The sequence below is a fragment of the Dromaius novaehollandiae genome, chromosome 3, assembly GCF_036370855.1.
Source record: "Dromaius novaehollandiae isolate bDroNov1 chromosome 3, bDroNov1.hap1, whole genome shotgun sequence".
NCBI lineage: Eukaryota > Metazoa > Chordata > Aves > Casuariiformes > Dromaiidae > Dromaius > Dromaius novaehollandiae.
Genome location: NC_088100.1, coordinates 105,287,767 through 105,307,429, shown reverse-complemented (window position 1 = coordinate 105,307,429; position 19,663 = coordinate 105,287,767). Strand labels below are relative to the sequence as shown.

Sequence of the window (19,663 nt, the reverse complement as noted above, 5' to 3'; positions counted from 1 at the left end):
TTTCCGTATTATACATCACTTTTCATAACATATTTCCATATTACAAGCTGATAGTACCAACATCATTACAGTGAAGGATGTTCTCGTTATTGACTCCATTCTCAATTAATTATAAGTTTGTCGTGTTTTAATGAGTAGGATTAAACTTTCATATTCCAAATATGTCTCACGTTAGAGAAATGCTTGCTTAGAAACTTTGAAGAAGATGGTTAAACCATTTGAGTATGAGGAAACAAAATAGTGCCTGGTCACCTTAGAAAGTGTTCAGTGTTTACAAACATTTGTAGAAAATCTTTAGTGGCTCTGTTTTGGAACAAAGCATTAAAATTATGGCAAAAGCTTTTCTTTAAAAGCCCTCTCTTTCACAAGCAGAAGTTCTTAACTAAAATAAATATTCACATTAATAATTCTGTATTATGTCATGTAAAATACAGGATATTGGAAGGAAGAATAGCACTAATTTTGAGTATTTTGTCTACCCTAATTTTTGCAGGCTGCTCCTTATTCCTCTTTTCTTCAAAAAATCCAAAGATTTATTCCTTCTATAGCCTTATTTTTAAAAATGAGCTGGTGTTTGTAGCTTTACCTAATTGCCCTGTTTAAAAAGAAAAAAAACCACCACCAACAAAAACTTTGGCCTGTCTTTACTAGTACAGATCAAATTCTTCTTTAAAATGCTTATTCTTTTGCCCTTGTGCATGTAAAATACGTAAACATTGTGGATACAGTCTAGCTCTATTGTTGCTGGAGTGTTCCCATGGACTTGAGTATAGCTGGTTCCCACCCCCCCCCCCCCAAAAAAAAAAATCTAACAATAATTATTATCTACCTGGAAGCAATACGCGCCTGTAAGTGTGCGCTCTGTAAATAGTTGGGTATCATGAGGTGGCGATGCACTGGCTTGGTGGCTGTGTAAATCACAGCAGGTTCTCACCAAAAGAAAATCCTTCATTAGCTATTTTTACGTTGGTGGTTCTGTGTGTATCAAATTAAAGCAATAACCTTCCAGTCTGAATAGCAATGTCAACTGATATTATAGTTTGGCTAAATACACAGGAGCATAATTTGAAGGGGGTTGAGCCAACATGTGCCTCACCAGATACGAGCCTGAAGCTGTGGTGACTGGATGATGTGTAATGGCAATCTGCACCCAGGGCACTGCGCAGGAGGCCTGTTGGTTACCAATAGCACGTAGCTGCTTTTGGTGGTTCAGGTTTCAGCAGAGCACAGCTGTGTTTTCTTGTTTACCAGCTTGCTTTCCGGGCAACATCGCCTGCCCCAGTGCTCGTTCACCTCCCCAACAAAGTTGTGAGCAGAAGCGCTACGGCCATCGTGAGAGTTTCTTTCTGTATGTGGCTGCTGTAATTATCACATAGGCACCTTTATTTAGCAAGTCCACACGTATGTTTTACCGTTACAAACATCTGATGTTTGGGCACGTTCGTTTTGCATTTGGCCTTTCTGTAGTGTTGATGTTCTGAAGCCTAATCATAGCATTAAACTTGGTGTAAAACCCACCCGATCTCAAGATCAAGCTTTGTACCTCACTTTAGTGTGGTAGGAGTTTCTTCTCACTACTTGCTTGGGGGAAGAAGGGTAACTCTGTTATGGCTTTACACTACTTGAAAGTAATTTGGTAGTCTCATGCATGGCAATGGAAGTTTTATACTATACCTCCTTATCACCCATCCTCACGCACATTTTGTACATGTATCATTATTATCATCAGCATCTGTCTTTTCACTGATGATTTATTCGTCTTCAGGTCTCTGTCCCTTTATACAATACCAGATCTAAAATTACCTCTGTCTAGTGGGAAATGCATGATCTCCAAGATTTAATACTGGTTTCAAGATTTTATTGCCAATAACTAAATGTGAAATTGCTTTAAATTAACCAGTAATTATTTAGAATGAAGTAGTTAGAATGAAGTAGGAAAGAGTTAAAGGAAAAAAAAAGGAAAGAAAAAAAGAATCCCTTTCCCAGGCAACTAGACTCCCTCCTTCCAACAAAGCTGTTGCAGGAGGTTTCAATGGTATGAATAAATGTATTTCTTTTAACACTTTTGTTGTTTAAAATGCTATTGTTTCATCTGAGGTGTGAGGAGATGTGCTAACCTTGTCAATGTGGGTGCAGCAGAGCAGAAATGATAACTGTATATACATTTTTTTAACAAAAATGCAGGGAGAGAGAGAGCGCCTGTGTGTGTGTGCGTGCGCGTGTGCGAGAGAGAGAGACAACTTATTTAAATCCTGAATACAGTCAGACCTCATATGCATTGTTAAAAAAAAGCCCTAAAGAATTGCATATGGATTAGGGGGATGAATATTCTATTATTTCAGTCTGTTCTGCTGATCTTCTTATTGTGACTTTGTGCTTCAGAAATCTGCCAGGAATTTGGCTTTGCTGTACTAGGCAGTAATTTTAAATGTGTATCAAGCACTTGATAGTGTATGATTTGCGTGCTGTTGCATTCCCATTCCCTAAATTTTCCACCAATTTATTACTTTTTTCGTACTGTTTTAATATTTCAGGATGATGAATATATACAGCATCATTAAAGGTAAATAAAAAATGCATGAAATTAAAAAATGGAATATTAGATGTTTCTTTGCTGTAATCCCTAGGTCCAATAGGAATGAAATGTCTCTGTTCTGTCAAGTAATCCCTAAACATGATTAGAGACCTTGTAGTTTCCACATAACCCACGTAATATTTGTATCATATAAGCCTATTTATGTAAGGTTTGAGTAAAAGTTGTTATTAGAAGACCTATAAACCTATTTTACAATTCGAAAAGATATGCTTGCCTCTTAATCTCTCTACTTTTATTATTTTGCTGGAGTTGATGGCAATACGTCTTTAATTCATTTTGTAGAATTCTGTTACATCTTTTGGGTACTTAGGTCGGGCGTTAGCTATCCTGGCGAAATGTGTTTTTAAGGCACAGGACCGAGTTCAACAGTTCACCTGTTTCTGTAGCTTCTCCTTAAATCTGAGCTGGGAGGGACACGCGGTTCTTTCTAGGTCTGTTCTTCAACATCCAGGTTAATCTGAACCAGGGGTCAGGAGATGCAGGGATTGTTTTTCTGATTTTGGGGAAGGGGAGATGGGAAGGGAGAGAGGGGATTAACTTTCTGTATTTAAATCATGTAATATAGGTCAGCTTCTGGCAGCATCACAGAAAGTTTTAGAAATCAGTTTTCGATTTGACCAGCCAACAGTAGGGCTTTAGGACGAGAAGGCTAGGTGGAAGGAAAGCGTGCAGAAAGTTTTGAATGACAAACAAGTGGTAGGAGCGAGACAATAGCTGCTTCTAGTTCAGTTTTGTTATTTCCTCTCATGACGCAGCTCTGTTGGGGTTGCGGTAACCTAATCTGTCCCCCGTGCTCTGAAGGAGCCTGGTCGTTCACAGCTGCCCGTGGACCTTCCGAGGACCCGATTCCACCCGTTGGCTTCTGTGGGCTCTTCTCTGAGAAAGAGTGCTGAAGAGGTCTGCTTTTTAATGACTCTGGTGGCTTGGTGCTGGGGAGGGCTCCCTCCCCCTAGCTTCCCATACGTATCCTGTATTGTCTGTGGCAAGGGTGTCAGTGGGCCCCTGCCTCAGTTTCTGGCCAATGCAACGGGTGCTGGTAATCCCAGCTTGTGTGGTGTTAGGCTAAATTCATCAGTGTCTGTGGTATTCAAATTCCATGGTAACCCAAGGAAAATCTATAAATAACTAAAATAAAAGCAGTAACTTGCAAACCTTTATAGTTTGACCAGACATCCACTAGGAAAATTTTTTCAAATGATAGGGAAGATCAGCTGTGATAATTCCATACTTCACATAGGCAATTTGAGGCTATAGTAATGTTGTGTTAGGTGCTCAAAACCCCCCCTAAAATACACCCATATTGCTTCTATATTGTACTGAAATTTCACTTTTATTTTCAGGTTAGGATGGCATTTGAGCAGTAGCTTTATTCTTGTATTTATGAACTGTGAGGAGCAAAACTGCTCACTGCTGAGTCCGGGGATCCTCTTCCAGGAAAACTGAGATCAATAACTGTTATCAAGTCTACATTTATAGGGAGTGTTAAATGACCACAAAGTCCTGATGTTCATCAATTAATACGGTGTGCTTAAAACTGCCCTGTCGATTGCCCCCCCCCCCCCACTGTAGTCAGAACTTTTGATCTTTGCTATCATTTTAAACAGTCGCTTTCAGTTATTAGTTGGTGGTGGTGTCGGTGGTTTTTTTGTTTGTTTGTTTTTTGTTTTTTACTGGAATGCAGTAGTATATTGCTGGCAGTAAGTTGAAGGGAAGTGACATTTTCCCGTGCCAACCTCCTCCCTGCTAGCAGCGGAAGGTAGGAATGAGATGATAATACTTGAGGCTCATCTCATGCTCAAAACCAGAGAATTGCAAAAGTAAGCATTTTGGTGGCCATCAGCAGGACAGGTGCACACCTCAACTAGAACTGACCCAAACCTGAAAAATGAAAATCCAGCCTTACATACGGATTCATTTTCAGATGCCTTTATTGCCTCTGTTTAAGTGGGGAAAAAAGAGATTGGGAAAAGAGAGCTTAATTTCACAAAATAATATTATGCATTCAATCCTTAAAATGAATGAATTATTTGGCTACTTAATAGCGTAATGTCTTTGAATAATGCTGGTACTTAAGATAGAAAAAATGACACTGTGAATGTGCTGTGTATGCCTCTTATGATATTTTTTACCAGTTTTACATTTATGGGAAGTAATATCATTGTTGCAAAGTTTCCAAATTGCTTTTTACACAAATTTGCAGAAATTGAATCTCCTCCTTGTTACGAAATGAAATGATGTCTTGAGACACGGGTATATTAGTATGAATCTATGGAGATGATAAGCCAAATTCTGCTTACTGTTTTTGTGTGTCCACTATTAATAACTCCAAAAAGCTAAGTTAGGTTTAGGCTATGATGCAACAAAGTAAATAAGCATATGCTTAAGTATAGTATATAAGCAGTAGCAGAGAGGTCTCCTAGGACCTCTCGTGCTTAAAGTTAAGCCCATGCCTGGCTGCTTCCTTGGAGAAGAATTTAGCCCACCGCAAGGAGTACAGTGTGCTGCAGAGAATAATGGCAAATTATGTAAATTGCAAGTCTTCAGAGAGAACATCACAAATCAATTTCAAGCTCAAAGAAAATAATGTGAATACAAATCTGTGTAGGCCATGCGAAGAGTTTAGAAGGCAGACTACCACGTGCTGCAGTGCATGTTTGGGCTGCTGTGGAGGTCTTGAGCAAAACTCTGCTGGCGTTATTCGAATTTCTATCCAGAAGAGTTTCAGGAAAGGCAGTGTTTTTCCTCTGAAAGAGGCAAATGCAGCATCACAAACTGTACTACCAAAAAAAGAGACATTTGATAGACACATTGCAAGACAGTAGTAATGTTGAGCTCTAAACAAATACGCTAATCAAAAATTCTGCCTGGATGGCTAGTGTTTGTTTTGTCTGGTCTGCCATAAACCTCTGCTCAGCTATAGCTGCACACGGAGCTAGCTTCAATAACTTAGGGAGCAAGTCTTTTGTGTCTGGAAGACTTTTACCTGATTTGCAAGAGAGTAATGACTGCGCTATGTCTGGTGGCTCTCCAAGAGAGTTGCCCTGTGGTGCTAGTGTCTGTTGAGAGATGGGTGCTTTACCTCAACAGGGGGTCAAGGTTTTGGGGTGACTTATTAATGCTGGAATTCAACTTGTATAAAATCATTCACATCTATCACAGTAAACTGCAGATCTATCCAGTGCACGCGGAGCGGGAGGGAGGTTTGCACAAGCAGCTTCCCTTTGGCCAAGCCCGGCACTCACTGCTTTGCAGAGCTGCCCGGTGTCCCCTGCCCGTGTCCCCGGGGGCTGGCTGCGGCTCTGCAGCCCTGCGTGGCATCTCCCCGTAAGGGGCAGTTGGACATCACGGCCCCTCTCCCTGTCTCCCCAACCATGCATAAAAACTGGAAGCTGACTTACCTACATCAGATGTTTAATGGGATGCTTAATTTGATTGCTCCTTCAGAAACTACTTGCAATAGTCAGCTGGGTAAACGTCTCTGTAATCAAGGCCTCTGTGTGCATCTACTTTTTGATTTACATGTACAAATAAGCAGCAATTAATGCTGGTTACTGTGTTAATGCTGTTTGACTGTAATGGGCAGTCTTGGGTTCAGAATGGCAACTCCAGACTTTTGGGGCTTTTTTAGCTTTATTTCACTATGTTTCAGAAGAAAATAGACATACCCATACATGTCTATGTAGATGGAAACTTCTGAACTCAAGTTGCAGAAGGTTCTTTGTTGTTATAGCTAGAAAATATTGTCTCTTCTTGGCAAGGTTAGATACTTTTAATCTTAACAGTTAGGCTCTTTGTGTTAAAGCCAACATATTAGTCTACTTCTGTGTACCTTAAGGGCCCCATAGATGGATTTGTATTTCCATATTTAAAATAAAATACCAGCAAAAAGCTTGAATGGAATGACAAGAAGGGCACTTGTATGTATTTTATAGGTATCACAAGGCACCTTATACTTTATTCTTCCTCAGGACTGAACATATTTCTGACTAGAAAGTCAGCAGTCACTATTGTCCCCCTTAAGTTTTTCCTAATCCGTCTTATTATAAGGAATATGAAGGATCTTGGAGTATTGGAACTAGGTTCTTGGAAATGCTGGTGGTTCCTCATTATTTTTACTGTAATACTTCTACAGAAGCGAATTATCAATTACATTCAGTCTTTTCTCCCCAAGGCACAGTTTTAACAACTAAAATTAAGGGAGTTATGCTTACAGTTCCTCACACCACTCATTCTACTATGGGCAAAGTTTTGCTGTTTTCTCATAGTAACCTTTACAATGCAACCAATAAACATTATTTCTGTTTTAATGACTCCCAAATAATATCATATTTAAATGAAATGCAGTTTGTCTCAGCAGGATTCTTTGAATTTATGAGCATTTTCGTCCTATATCCTACAATAATGTGACAAATATTATTTACATTTTTACTGTTTTCTTGAATACTTTTAAACACCCATTTTTAGGAGACTTCAGATTGCTTTTGAACATATTTGAATGCATTTTTAGCTATCACCAAGCTTAAAATAGGAACCCTTTTTTCAGCTTATCTTTATTAAACACCTGTAAAAATCAGTGCTATTTCTTTTTTCTTATGAAGCTTTCTTCCTTTAACGAATGCCAGAAATGCTGCACCTTTTATTCTAGTATGGGTTTCATTTCTTGGCGGTAATGGGCAGTAAATGGTCTAGTAATGTCTGCAGCATACACGCAGACATTTACCTACCAGAATGTCATAAATAGAAACTTGAAATTAGAATATAGTGCATCCACTTTTTAACCAGAATCAATTAAGATTTTTCATTCTTAGACAGATTTTTTTAAAAATATTATCCAGAATAGAGCTCCAGAAATGGATCATTCTGTATGAATGATCATGAGTGCAATAAACTGGTCATGCAAAGAGTAGGTGGCCAGGCCTCACAGTGACTGATCAGTTATTTTTCCTTATCCCTTTTCTTTGAATAAAATTTCATTTTGTATTTTTTAAAACCACAGGTGGATTTTTTTAGCTAAATATATACTTTAAAAAAAAATCTTATTATTTATCATTTTTATAACCTAAAGGTGGTCTAGTAGCTTAATTTTGCTGTTCTTAGAGGCAGATGTTCCAGTGATTTCACTGAGTTCCTCATCTCGGCTGGGTAAAGCTTTCTGCTTGCTTTTGACGTTTTTTAGAATGAAAATTGTCTGACTGTTTTTAAGGCAGTGTTTCATGGGTGGAATCAAATAAAAAAAACAATCGAAATAATTCTTATATCTCTGTGTAATCATACTTAGACCTTTCTAACATTCACAAGTCAGTGGGAAGATTTCTTTATTGTTGTCCTGCTGCTGCAAAAAAAATCCGTATACATTAAAAATATATAAAAAAATAAAAGCCAACCAGCCACCACGTACAGAATTTTCCATATGAAACCAAAACATTTAAAAGAAGATTGTGGCCACTGCAGTCTCCGTTTCAACTCTCCGCCGGGAGCCAGTTAAAATTAGAACTCCTTGATGGACTAACTGGGAAAGGCACAAGTAGAAACAAGAAGAGATGACAAAAGTACATATGCTGATAAATAAGGAAGTGACGTGTTTGCATTTGCAGCCTTTGATCAAGCGTGAGAGCGTGTTTTCCAGGAGCGTTGTGGCGCGCTTGGGAAGGGGAAAGTCTCCCGGCGTGGCTGGGAAGCGGGCGGGTCTGCGGCGTGCTGCTTGCCGCCGCTCCTGCCTCTCTGAGAAGATTGTAAGAGTTGCCAATATCAGTATTCAGTCTTGTAGTGTGTCACAGTGCTTTCATGTGAACTGAGCTGAACTGTCTCTTCACGCCCCCTCCCTCTCTTTCCCTCGCTCTCGTTCCCTGCACTCATCGCATTGAAGTCAGGGGAAAGAAAAAAGATTTGAGGATCGCCCAATTTGTTCTGACATAAAGAGATGTTTAGCTCTGTGAAAGGTGGTGGAGGCAGAGCGCCTGACTGACATTTCAACAGCGTGTCTGCTGGGATTGCTCCCTTCGTGTCCCTTCATATTCCGGCAGTGTCCTGCGTGAGTGCTCTTGTCTAATCTTCACAGCGAGAGCGCCAGCCGTCCCTTGGGCTTTGGTGCTCAGCACCTTGTTAGACGGGGCTCATGCTGCCGTAGCTCCTGCTTTTTTTGTGCTTGCTTTTGCTCTAATGTTTCAGGTTTGTTTAAAGTCTAAATAATTTTTTTTCAAGGGGTTCACTACAGTAACGCTGCGTCTCTCCTAGTCACCTTGGTCTTCTCTTGGTAATGCTAAATTTGGATGATATCAGGTAGAACCACAAGGAAGAAAAGAAAATGAAAGGCCCTGCTAAGTCAAAGCTTTAAGCAGCATTCTGTGCCTTTGTTTTCAAATGAAGATGCATTGACCTGCTTTGGCTGGTTTAGAAAGCAGACTAGAGAGAATGCTCATTGAACGACCAACAGGAGGTACAGCACGTTGAGAATAAACGTAAGGCAGTGCCTGCTCTGCAATGCCAAACTCCGTACCGGGGGCTGCAAAGAAGTTTCGTCGTTTAGGGTTTGTTTGCTTTTATGATTCTGACCATGTTGAGATGCATTCTCGCGTGCCACGTCCTGTTACATCGTGTCGGGTCAGCCTAGGATGCTGAATAACGCTGAGAACATGAATTAATGAGAGCTAATGCTCACCTCTTATTACTGGAGCATTATCAGGTACCTTGTTAGCCACAGTTACTACCCAGATTCAGTCTTTCTAAAGCAAATCAGATATTACAGATATATGTATTCATTTTTTCAGCAGATAAAAATGTTATTTTTTATTAGCCTTCTCGAAATACATTAATTAATGGATGCAGTTTAATCCTCGTTAAGCTATTAAATATAATCCATGCTCTGTTTCTGTACTCAGGCTTCTCCATTACTTCTTTTTAAAGGCACATCTTTTCTTCTGCTGTCACTGAAATTACTGCCAGTGACAAACAGCAGAATGGGGTGTCCTCTCTGCTCCCTGCAGGTTTGGCATCCCAGTGCTATTATCCCAGAAACAGGTTGCACTGATTCTGTACTACACAGTTGCTCGTGAGTGGTTGCCACTGGTCACATTTCCCCTCAACTTTAAATTTTGAATAAATTTCCCTCAATACACACATCATTCTGAGGTGGAGTAATCTGCCTCTCCAGTTGAAAGATTTCTAATGTAAGTTCATATTCTCGGACAAATTTTTCAAAATTGGATGCCTAAAGCTGAACCACCAGCCCTCCCCCACCACCCCCAAAAAATACAAAGACAGCTAACACCAAAACACTGTTGATGAACAGCTACGTGGTTTGTTTCAGCCACGAGGAAATGAGACGTCTGCAAATGAGCACCCCCGGCTCCTCCCCACCTTATTAGATGTGAGAGCTTGAATTGCTGAGGTTGGGGGGGGTGGTTAGTGAAGAGATTTACTTGTTTTGGTTTACTCGAGTTTCTCCATTTGATTCTGAGAGAACCTGACTTGCTTAGCCATGACTGTGCTTGTGTGTCAGAAAGAAGCAGACGTGGTATGGGATGTGCCATTTGCTAGGAACCAGGAAGGAGGCACTAGATTGAACTGGTAGCTATTAAAACAAATTTTTCTTCCTTTCTGTAGCATCTATAACATCTGTATAAGCATCTATATAAACTTGTATTTTGTTAGCAGCTGGTCACAGTTAGAAGATGCGGTATAGTAGCAGATCTCACTGTACTCTTGGGTGGGGTCCAAGTTAGAAGATGAAACTCCAGTTCTCAGAAATTACAATACCAGAGAATTAACTAGTAAGCTTTTTGCTGTCAGTAAGCGCCAGAATACATCAGAGTATTAAAAGGCAGTTTGGTGAATCTTGGGCACTCAAGAAACAGCTCGCATATCCATAAGGATCAGATCTCTTTACTTATTATCCAGCATGACTAATAACTGGGCCTGTGCTGCAGCAGATGTAATTGATATCTGGATCATCTTTATGTAAGAGCTGCTGTCGTGGTTTGTTCTCATTTCAATGTGTCTGTCTTCATTTTGCCCGGGAGTTGGAGTCAGCACAAGCAATCATTAGCAGCCCTTAAAATAGGCACTATGACTCCTTCATATGTGACATTTTCACTGGGAGGCTGTCGCAGGTGTACTCTGGCCCATACCGCCTGCTTCTGTCAGCACCTGGGGTTGTCGCGGTCGGTGGTGTAGGTACCATGTGAGTTAAGCAGAGAAGAGAATCTTCTGCACTTCTCTGGGTAGGGCCCAGACGAGTGGAGGGAGCATCCCATAGCCTGGGGCGTCCGGTAAAGAGATTACCGGGATGCAGTGCCAGTCATGCCCACTGTAATCGCTTGGGTGTCCCAAACTTCTGCAGACGTTTCGCTAAACAGAAAGCCATCGGCGAAGTATCTTTGTACTTCAGGCTGTGTGATATATATCCAATTTAAAAATGCGAATAATCACAGAGATGCTAGTGGACTACTTGCAAGTAATGTTATGCATATTTAGTGATTTACTGGATTAAATACTAAGCAAAAAAAAATTAGCTCATCAGCAAATAGGTCTCCAGTGCGTGTTAGATTCTTGGAAGTACATATAGGAAAATGTGTGTTTGTAGGCAAATGTGTATTCAGGTATATCTGCAGTCTTTCTCTCTCCCTATTTGCTTTTGTGAATACACACACAAATTATTAAATATTTCTTCTATATAGAGAATACAGCTGTTTTACAAAAGTGTGCCAGTACAAGTGAAGAGTGCCTCTGCTGTGAACTCATGTTGATTCTTTCTAAATAGTTGGTTACTGAAGTTAACATTTCAAGCTAACCACTTTGCCTTGATTTAAAAATTGACTTAAAGTACAGTAAATGACTCAATGACTCATTAAATCAATTTAAGAATTGACTTAAAGTGACTCATTAGATTAAGCCATAGAAGGACACCCAATAAAAAGAAAAAATTCAGCAAGTTCTAGATTTGTATCCTGATTTATTTTGGTTAGGAGTAAAATGGTGTCATTACCAAAAGTAGACAGGACATGTATCTGAGTATTACACAATGCCACCATAAAGCGAGTGACCAAGTATCAGGGAAATATTTCTCTGACTTACCAGTAAGTGAGGTTTACAATAACGCTGTAGCTATGAGATGATTAGTAGCATACCCAGATACTATTAATTTACCAATATTGAGTAACTGTTCTGTATGTGCCTAGATTTGTTGAACATAATGTGTATATGTTAAACAGTTTTCTATGGTATTTAAAAATTGACATTTCAAAGTGTGTAATAGCATAATGAAATGTAAACCGAAAACAGGAATGAGTTAATTAGACTAATGATCCCTTGACTCCTTTATTAGCCAGCTCTTTAGAAATTGGGATTAGCTTTGTTTTCTCTGCTGAATAAAGACAGGAAGGATGATGTTGATTCTAGTAAATGACAGCACCAGAAGAAATGATTGTTTTCCTGTTCATTAGAGGTTTCATCATTTAAGATAAAAATTTAGCTTTCCTGCGCACATACCTAATTTTACGATGCTTTGAGTTCAGCTCAGACTGGAAGAGAGAAGTCGGGAAAGTAGTTTAGGAATGCCTACTGCTTTCATGTATCAGTGATGACTTTAAAAATGATCCGCCCTATTCTATGTCACTTTTGAACTTGAATAATAATATAGAACCGGGTTTGAATTGAAAAGAAGCCTTTAGAAAAGGCAAGCTTGACAACTTTTAGATTTAGATATTGAACATTTTATTTGCCCTCTAAATAGGGGAGTGATTTACACATCTCTCTTGCTTTTAAGGGCTATCAGAGAGGCACAAGAATTATCTCTGTAGTGGCTTAAAGCAAGCGTACGCAGAGTAACAAAATGGTTTTTACAACAAATAAGAGGATGCACAAGACTAGCTGCTAGTGAAAAACATCATTAAAACTTTCTGCAATTCCAGACCTTGCTCTCAGGAGTCACCCAGGCCAAACAAAAACTTAAATGAAGTGCTGAATTATAGGCAGGAAAAAGAAAAACAGGATTTAAATTGGCAGGGAATTAGTGATGATTCACTAGGCTAATTTCTTCCCTCTTTACTCTCATGTAACTGTTTTGCAGTAAGTGGAATTGTACGGGTATAACAGAGGGCAAAACTGGAACCGCTGACAACCGGCTTTTAAGTTACGTTTCTTTCTGGTAGATCTTTATCCTGCAAACTAATGAGTTCCTCAGCTTCCTCTGAAATCTATAGGTATAGAGGGCACCCAGCGCCTTGCAGGATCAGCTCTTTAACAAATGCCTGAAGAATGCAAAATTTATCACACAAATGAGGCGATGGAAAGGAGGTGGCAGCAGCTGAGTTATGAAGCTTTTTACTTATAAGCAGGATTCATTTACTATCCCACACACCCTCATTAAGCATTCTTTGAACACCACGATGAAGTAGAAGTAATAATATCATTTGTTTAGAGTTTAGTCTTCTTGGCTTTCGAGAGTGCGCTTTCGAAGAGCGGTAGCGGAGCAGGTTGGGGTTAGCAGGAGAGCGCCCAACGCTTTCCGGTTATCACAGGTAGCTCCGTTTCTGGAAAGGAGCGTCTGGTATCGACTGAGTGCTGTTGGCCTCCTCAGGGGCTCTGTGGTATGAGACTCACCTGATGCTTAGTTTTCCGGTAGACTGTGCAGCCCGCGCGTCGCACAGGGAAGAGGTGGATATTGCTGTAGCCCAACGCCATGCCTGACCTTGCAGCTCAGTCTTAATTCGAAGTGGTGGAATTAAAATTTCCCATTCTTTTGCATTGTCATGCCTCACATTGATAAGCACAAAGAAATGTAAATAAAAAAGACCTATTTCACAACCCTAGCTACAACCTTTTTGTTTTATGACAAAAGACAGTTAATTAGCATACTAGCAGTAAGCAGCCTTCCCAAACTCATGCTAATTATGTATTCTGTTGACCGTGACTCCAGTCATAAGGTAATTGGCTTGCAGCAACATGACATTTCAAATCATCTCTTGAAATTACATCAAAAAGGCAGCCTGTTTTGTTTTGATAGGGGAACAATCAATTTGATAAGTGGTAACACAGCTCATTGTTTCACATTAATTAGACTAATTGCAGCATGTTAGCCTCTGAAACAGACAGAACTTGGAGGAGACAAAGGCTGCGGCCTTTAGCATGCAGTGCATGCCGCCGTTCCACTTGCTTGCGCAGGCTGCAGGCAGAAAACAGAGTTGTTAGAATTCAGCCTTGCGGGAGGCTGGGTGTTAACAGGGGTTTGATGTGTTATGCTTAATCCACTGGCTTTCAATTATAGGCTCCAGGTTCAAAAAATCCCAGGGAGAGGACGGGGGCGGCGGGGGGAAGCCGTTTCGATATTAACGGCGCCAAAGTTCTCGGTGATCTTAGGCTTTCTGTCTCCTAAAAGCCAAACGTGGGCCAGCAGCAGGATCTCTCAGAAGTTCGCAGGCTGTAAGGCGGTGCTTGGAGAAGGTCTCTTTTCCACCCCTGCTTTTCCTGCTCATCCCTGCTAACGTTTGTTGCTCGGTATACCTTAGGTTGAACCTTTTTCTTTTAATTTTTATACTCGCTTAGGCATACTGTAAAAAAATGACTTAGAGGAGGGATTACTGAAAGCAGATAGTGTGGATGCATAACCCACCCACATGTTTCTAATTTAGGGCATCTTTGCCTGCTATTGAGATTACCAGTTGAAGTTAGCTCTATGGTGATTTTTATGATCAAGCTATGTCATTGGTAGATTGACATGACCAAATGGATTTCACTTGTGACCTAATTGAAATGTAAACCGAAGTTTTAAGAGATGAAAAGTTTATGGGTTTACCTCAGTCCACAGGCTTGGCTCCTTTCGCTGTTGTTCACAGCTTGGTACAGCGTTTCTTGCACACCAAACCCAATGTTGGGCAGCTGGATCTGTAAAACCTCCATTCTTTGACAAATACATTGCAAAATATGTTTGATAAACAGAATCATAGTTAGTAACTTCTCAAAAGCTGAAATGAAAAACATCAGAGACTAGATCCCAAAATGGTGTAAAGGTAACGAAGAGGTATGCCTAAAGCCAAATTTGACTTCTGTTCTACACCTCACTCTACCTGTGTTCACACTGAAGGGTCTACCCCACAATTTATTGAGTGCCGGCATTGCAGCTCTTTTACTTTTATGCAACAAAAAGTATCCTAAATTAAAAAAAAAGAAGAAAAAAGAAAAGAATAAGAGACAGAGAGATGAGCCGGGGGGGTAGAACCATTGTTAATAATCATGGACTTGTTTACATGAAAGCTACAATTCTTCAGTTGCTCTCCATGGAAAATAAGATTTTTTTCATGTGAGGCCAGGAGATTTAGATACACATTTCTACAACTTATTGGGAACAGGGCACAGAATTCACTTACACGTTTTTGTTTTCATTATCGCCCTTGATCATTGGCTGATTGGACAGTAAAATCTCTGGGCTGGAGATTTTTAGTTAAATTCTGCCTGTAATCTATGTTTGGAGAAGTGTAATTTCATTTAAATCAAAAGTTTTTCTCAACAGCTTAACATTATCATTGCTAGTTGAAGCTATATTTTTATTAGTTTTGCTTGTGCTTTATGTTGGCCCCTTAGCGAATGGTCATAAACTGTGTTTTAAATCCAGCTACCAGTGACTTCATACTGCTGATTTATTTCTATCATTTACTGGCAAGAATTTAAAATTTAAAAACGTAATCTAAGCAGTTCATTCCTCTCCACCTCCTCTCTCCTGTTCCTCACTTTTCTTTCCCCTTCCGCCAATATTTGAATCATTTTTCTTTGGGCATCACGTTTTGCCTGGGTTGGTTACGTAACTCTCCTAATGTGCTGCTTTTCCTAACAAGTCCTGGGTCTGTACAGGAGGTAAATTAGGAAGGAGCACAAGATTGAAGCCTTTTAGCATTCAGTTTCAGTGCCGGTTCCACTTGCCTGAGCACAAGCTGTAAACGGCGTTGTTAGGATTCAAGTCTGCACTGTCGCTGTCACTGCTGGTTCTCGTGTAGTCGAGTTCCTGCTTGGAGCAGAGCAAATCTTTGCTCAGTTAAGCGAGCGTCAGTCACAGGCAAGCTTGGCTGCCAGCCCGGGCTTGTTAGACTTTTCCATGCTACACCTGAATGAGATATTGACGCGACATTGCTACCGAAACAGCGTCAAGAAACACCAGATAAAAATATATATATATAATTAAATTGTCATGGGGATGACAGAATAATTTTGAGAATATAACTTGCACTTCCAAGGCGCAGCTGGAATGCTTACAGTAAGGAACCTACCTTGCCTGCTTGGTGATAGATTGTGTATGATCTTGTTTAAATACCTGTCTCTGTTTTCTTGAAATCCATGGCTAAAAGGTAGTGCTGACTTCTGAGTGGCAAACGGGGACAGAGGCAAATCGCAGTTTAGCAAGCTGAAGCATAATGATATGATCCTGCAAGGTGCTGAGCACTTTCCAAGACGCTAAGCTGCCGATTTCAGCTTACATCAATAGCGGGCACTCAGCTACTCGTAGGATTGTGCTTTTAAGTCACTTAGTTATTATCCAGTCAAGTCTTTAAAAAAGTGTAGAGAAGCAATAGTGAGAAATAAAGTTACAAAGTTTTGGGTTGCATAAAGACACTGACAGTGGGTATTTTGCACAGAGCAGAGAATAAAGGAAAATCAGAGACAGAGGAAAAAGAGATAAAATAGGCATAGTTTTTAAATAGGAATGGCTGGCAGAGCTATTAATCACACAAGTCTTTGAGTTCTAAGGGCTGTGTAAGTGGAGCTAATACTAAAGAAAAGAGATACTTTGCAGATATCTTGAAATACACTATTAAAAGCCACGAGCAAAATTAAAGGGAAATAATGTCTGAACAGATTAATGACATAATAATTAAAAAAAACCCAAACAAAAAACAAAACTCAGGTATCTCTAAAAATTCAACCTCCCCCCCCATCGGAGCTGTTGTTTTGTATGGGATAGTATTTTAATAACCAATTGTACAAGCTGCTAGTTTTGTTATATAGTCTCAGCTCTGAGATTTGACTCTGATCTCATTTACACTAGTACAAATAAATAAAAATTAGTGCTGTTTCTCTAGTTATATGCTGCATCTGTGACCAGCATACGGACTCTGTTAGACTCCATGTTTTTTAACAGGAAATTTCACAGCGTCTCTGAAGTTGGTTGGAACAGGGAGAGAAAAATACATTTTTCATTGCTGTCTAAGGTAGGCCAAGGTTTTCTCTTTCCAGGCTGCCAGACTGAACTGGGACTTGATGCAGGTGGAGGCTTTGTTTCTGAGAAGAGATGCCAAACATTTGAAAGTATAAGAAATATGGTTCAGACATAACTTTCATTATTGTACGTTTTTTTTCAAAATTTACATCATCGTCTTTCAAATGGTGTCATTATTTTAGTCATTTCGGGAAAAACTGAACGGAGGTTTAGAAATTTGCAAAGGGGAATCATCTTCCCCATGCACGGGATCGTATCTTTTTTAAAGTCCTTTTCTTGCTGTTTTTGGAGCTTCCATCCCTAATGCGCAGCCATACATGTTTAATGAAAGAAAACAAGCCTAAACACTGTACTGACCTGGACTTGTGAAACAGCCGTGGAATTCAGTGAAGGCTTCGTAAGCTATAAATCAGTGCGAAATTTAGCTTGTACTGCATTCTCATTGGAAATGGGTTATATGATAATTTATGTTGAGCTGATCAAAACTAAGCACTTCACAGTAGTGTCCTTCAGAAAATATTAATCAAGATTGTCTCTCTCTCTCCACCTCTCGGTGCAATTTCAGGAGGTTTATTTGCATGTCAGTCGGCACCTGTTACTAAAGTTCCTCTGCTGAAACAAGCACAACTTGGCTGCATGCGTGTTTTACACCAGTGTAATGTCAGGTCAGACTTTACACTCATTTTTGATTTGTGCTGGTATAAGAATTAGGCCCCTAATTCTTCTAAGCCCTGAAAACACTGCTATTTACAGGTGCCTGTCAGATCTGTTTTCCAGGTCGCCTTGCGCTTTGCAATGAATGTGCAGTGAACAAAGTGGCCAAGAAACTGTTGAGCCTATGAAATCACGGAGATGGTGCAACTTTCACTTTAAAATCTTTGTTAAAAACTCTTTGTAAGTATGTTTGACAGTTGCTTTTAGGTGTGTATTTTCTCTTGAGGTTTTGCCCTGTTTATTGCATGGTAAACAATGAAGGAGCTCTAAAGAGGTATCACAGGCAGCAAATGCCAGCTGAGTCCTCTCCCAGGCAAACTTGCCAAAAGCTCTTTAAATCAAGAACTGGCTTATTTTACAGTATTTATGGACGGTCTAGTATAATGAGGTTCTGGTCTGCAGTGAAGATGTAGGGTTGTCACCTAATTCCTTTATGGTAATAAACTGTTTCCAATCTAAATACCTATAATTGAGATGAAAAGGATGGGGAGAGGTGTGATGTAAAGAGTGGGTGTGTGTTGTTTTGTTTTGTTTTGTTTTGTTTTTTGTGCTGGCATTTTTTGTTTTTCATAGTTAAAGGATTACGTGATGAAGTTGCACATGGTTACACTCCTGGTAGAATCCTAGAAAGGATAAAGAAGACTCTAGATTTTGGGTAGGTATTGAAGAAGTATCTTGCACACAAAGAAAAGGATGAAAAAATGCAGAACAAAGTTTATGCACTGTGACCAGAGAGGGATGAATCTGGAAGCCTATTTCAGCATATTTGCAGTTAGACTCAAAGTTTAACTAACCATGGAAGTTCACTACAGGTCAAGCATGACAGCCAAGATGTAGGTAGTTTTTATGTCACGATAGAGACTTCGTAGAGTCTCTCATTTAAGCCATGGTAGAGACTTGCAGGTGGAAGTGTTTGAATTTGTTGAGTGAGTGAAATGGAGGAATAAGAAAACTGAGGTAGAGGAAACATACTCAGAGAAAGGTAACTGAATGCAGCAGATTAAATGAGCTAGGGGAAGCTCAGACAACTGATGCAGAGACCGTGAAGGCAGAGATGTTAGTTCTTTGGCAGACACTTCGTAACTTGCTCTATATGCAAGTACCAGGAGGCATTCAGTGCGTTTGCCCCTGGATTCCTCTAAATCAGCAGCCAATTCTAGGCTTCAGGTTTCACAACAGTCCCATAAAAGTAATGGAGATATTCCCACAAAACATTCATCCTCTCTCCCACCCTTTGTTACATGTAAATACATGTGTGTGGGGGTGGGGGTGGGGGTTGTTTTTTTCCCCTGCCAGTAAAGGCTAGAAGTTGAGCTTCAGGTATTTCCAGACTCTCTCTTCCTTCCTAGCAGTCATTTTTGGCTGTGTTCCAAAGAAGGAAGATGACAGGTTTTCAGTTGGTCACTTAATTGTGTATGTCCATTGGTTTTTTTTGACTTCCAAATTCATATTTTTGTGTGCTTAGGGGCTTTTGTGACAAGGTGCTAATAGGTTCCTGGCTGGGCAAACACCTGTGTCAGAAAGTGTTAAGTTTTCATACTGTCCCTTATTTTTCCTGCTCTGGCTGCTATTAGCTTACATATAACTTTATTCCAACCCCCCAATGTGTTTTTATTCTATTTTAAAAAACTAATATTTATATATTGTCCTATATTTGCAGATAAGCACTAAGTTTAAAGTGTTATCCAATATATTCACATGTGCAAAGAAAGCTATTATTTTCAATACAAATAGAGCTTAGGAGTTTCACATGAGAGCTCTGCTTTTGCATCTAATTGAGAGACAAGAAATCTAGGAGACAGAAAAGACTTAGTACACAAAGTTGTCCAGGAATTTTCATTGCATGATCTGAGAAGCTCTGCAAGTTGGGCTGTGGGTAGCTGGTGGGTTTTGAGGTGGTGGAAAATCTCATTTTCAACTGTTAGGCTGCATGAAAACATAGATAACAGTACCCTAAATAGTTTCCTCATGTCATTCTTCCAAATGAGCTGTTGTAGCTGCTCCAGCTTTATGATTGTGCAAATGAAGAGAAATGATCTCTGTAGCTTTAAAAGAGAAGCAGATCTTTCACCAGGGGGGTCTCTGTATTAGAATGTGATCTACATTATGAAGAAGACCTTAAGTCCTTTCAGAATATTCTGTCTAGACCT

General features: G+C 39.9%; 1 protein-coding gene across 13 annotated transcripts in view; it reads left to right on the top strand.

The window, feature by feature from the left end:
- The window catches only part of ESRRG (estrogen related receptor gamma), a 412,544-nt gene that overhangs the window by 179,809 nt on the left and 213,072 nt on the right, over positions 1-19,663 (top strand). Inside the window, exons 1-2 of one of the 13 annotated variants that reach the window (XM_064509694.1) lie at positions 16,855-17,693; positions 18,087-18,168. The exons of 10 other annotated variants lie outside the window; for them this stretch is intronic. The gene's annotated coding sequence lies outside the window, so the exon portion shown is untranslated. Of the gene's footprint in view, positions 1-16,721; positions 16,792-16,854; positions 17,694-18,049; positions 18,169-19,663 lie in introns of those variants that run through there. 2 more of the 13 variants (XM_064509698.1, XM_064509702.1) reach the window with 2 other exon arrangements.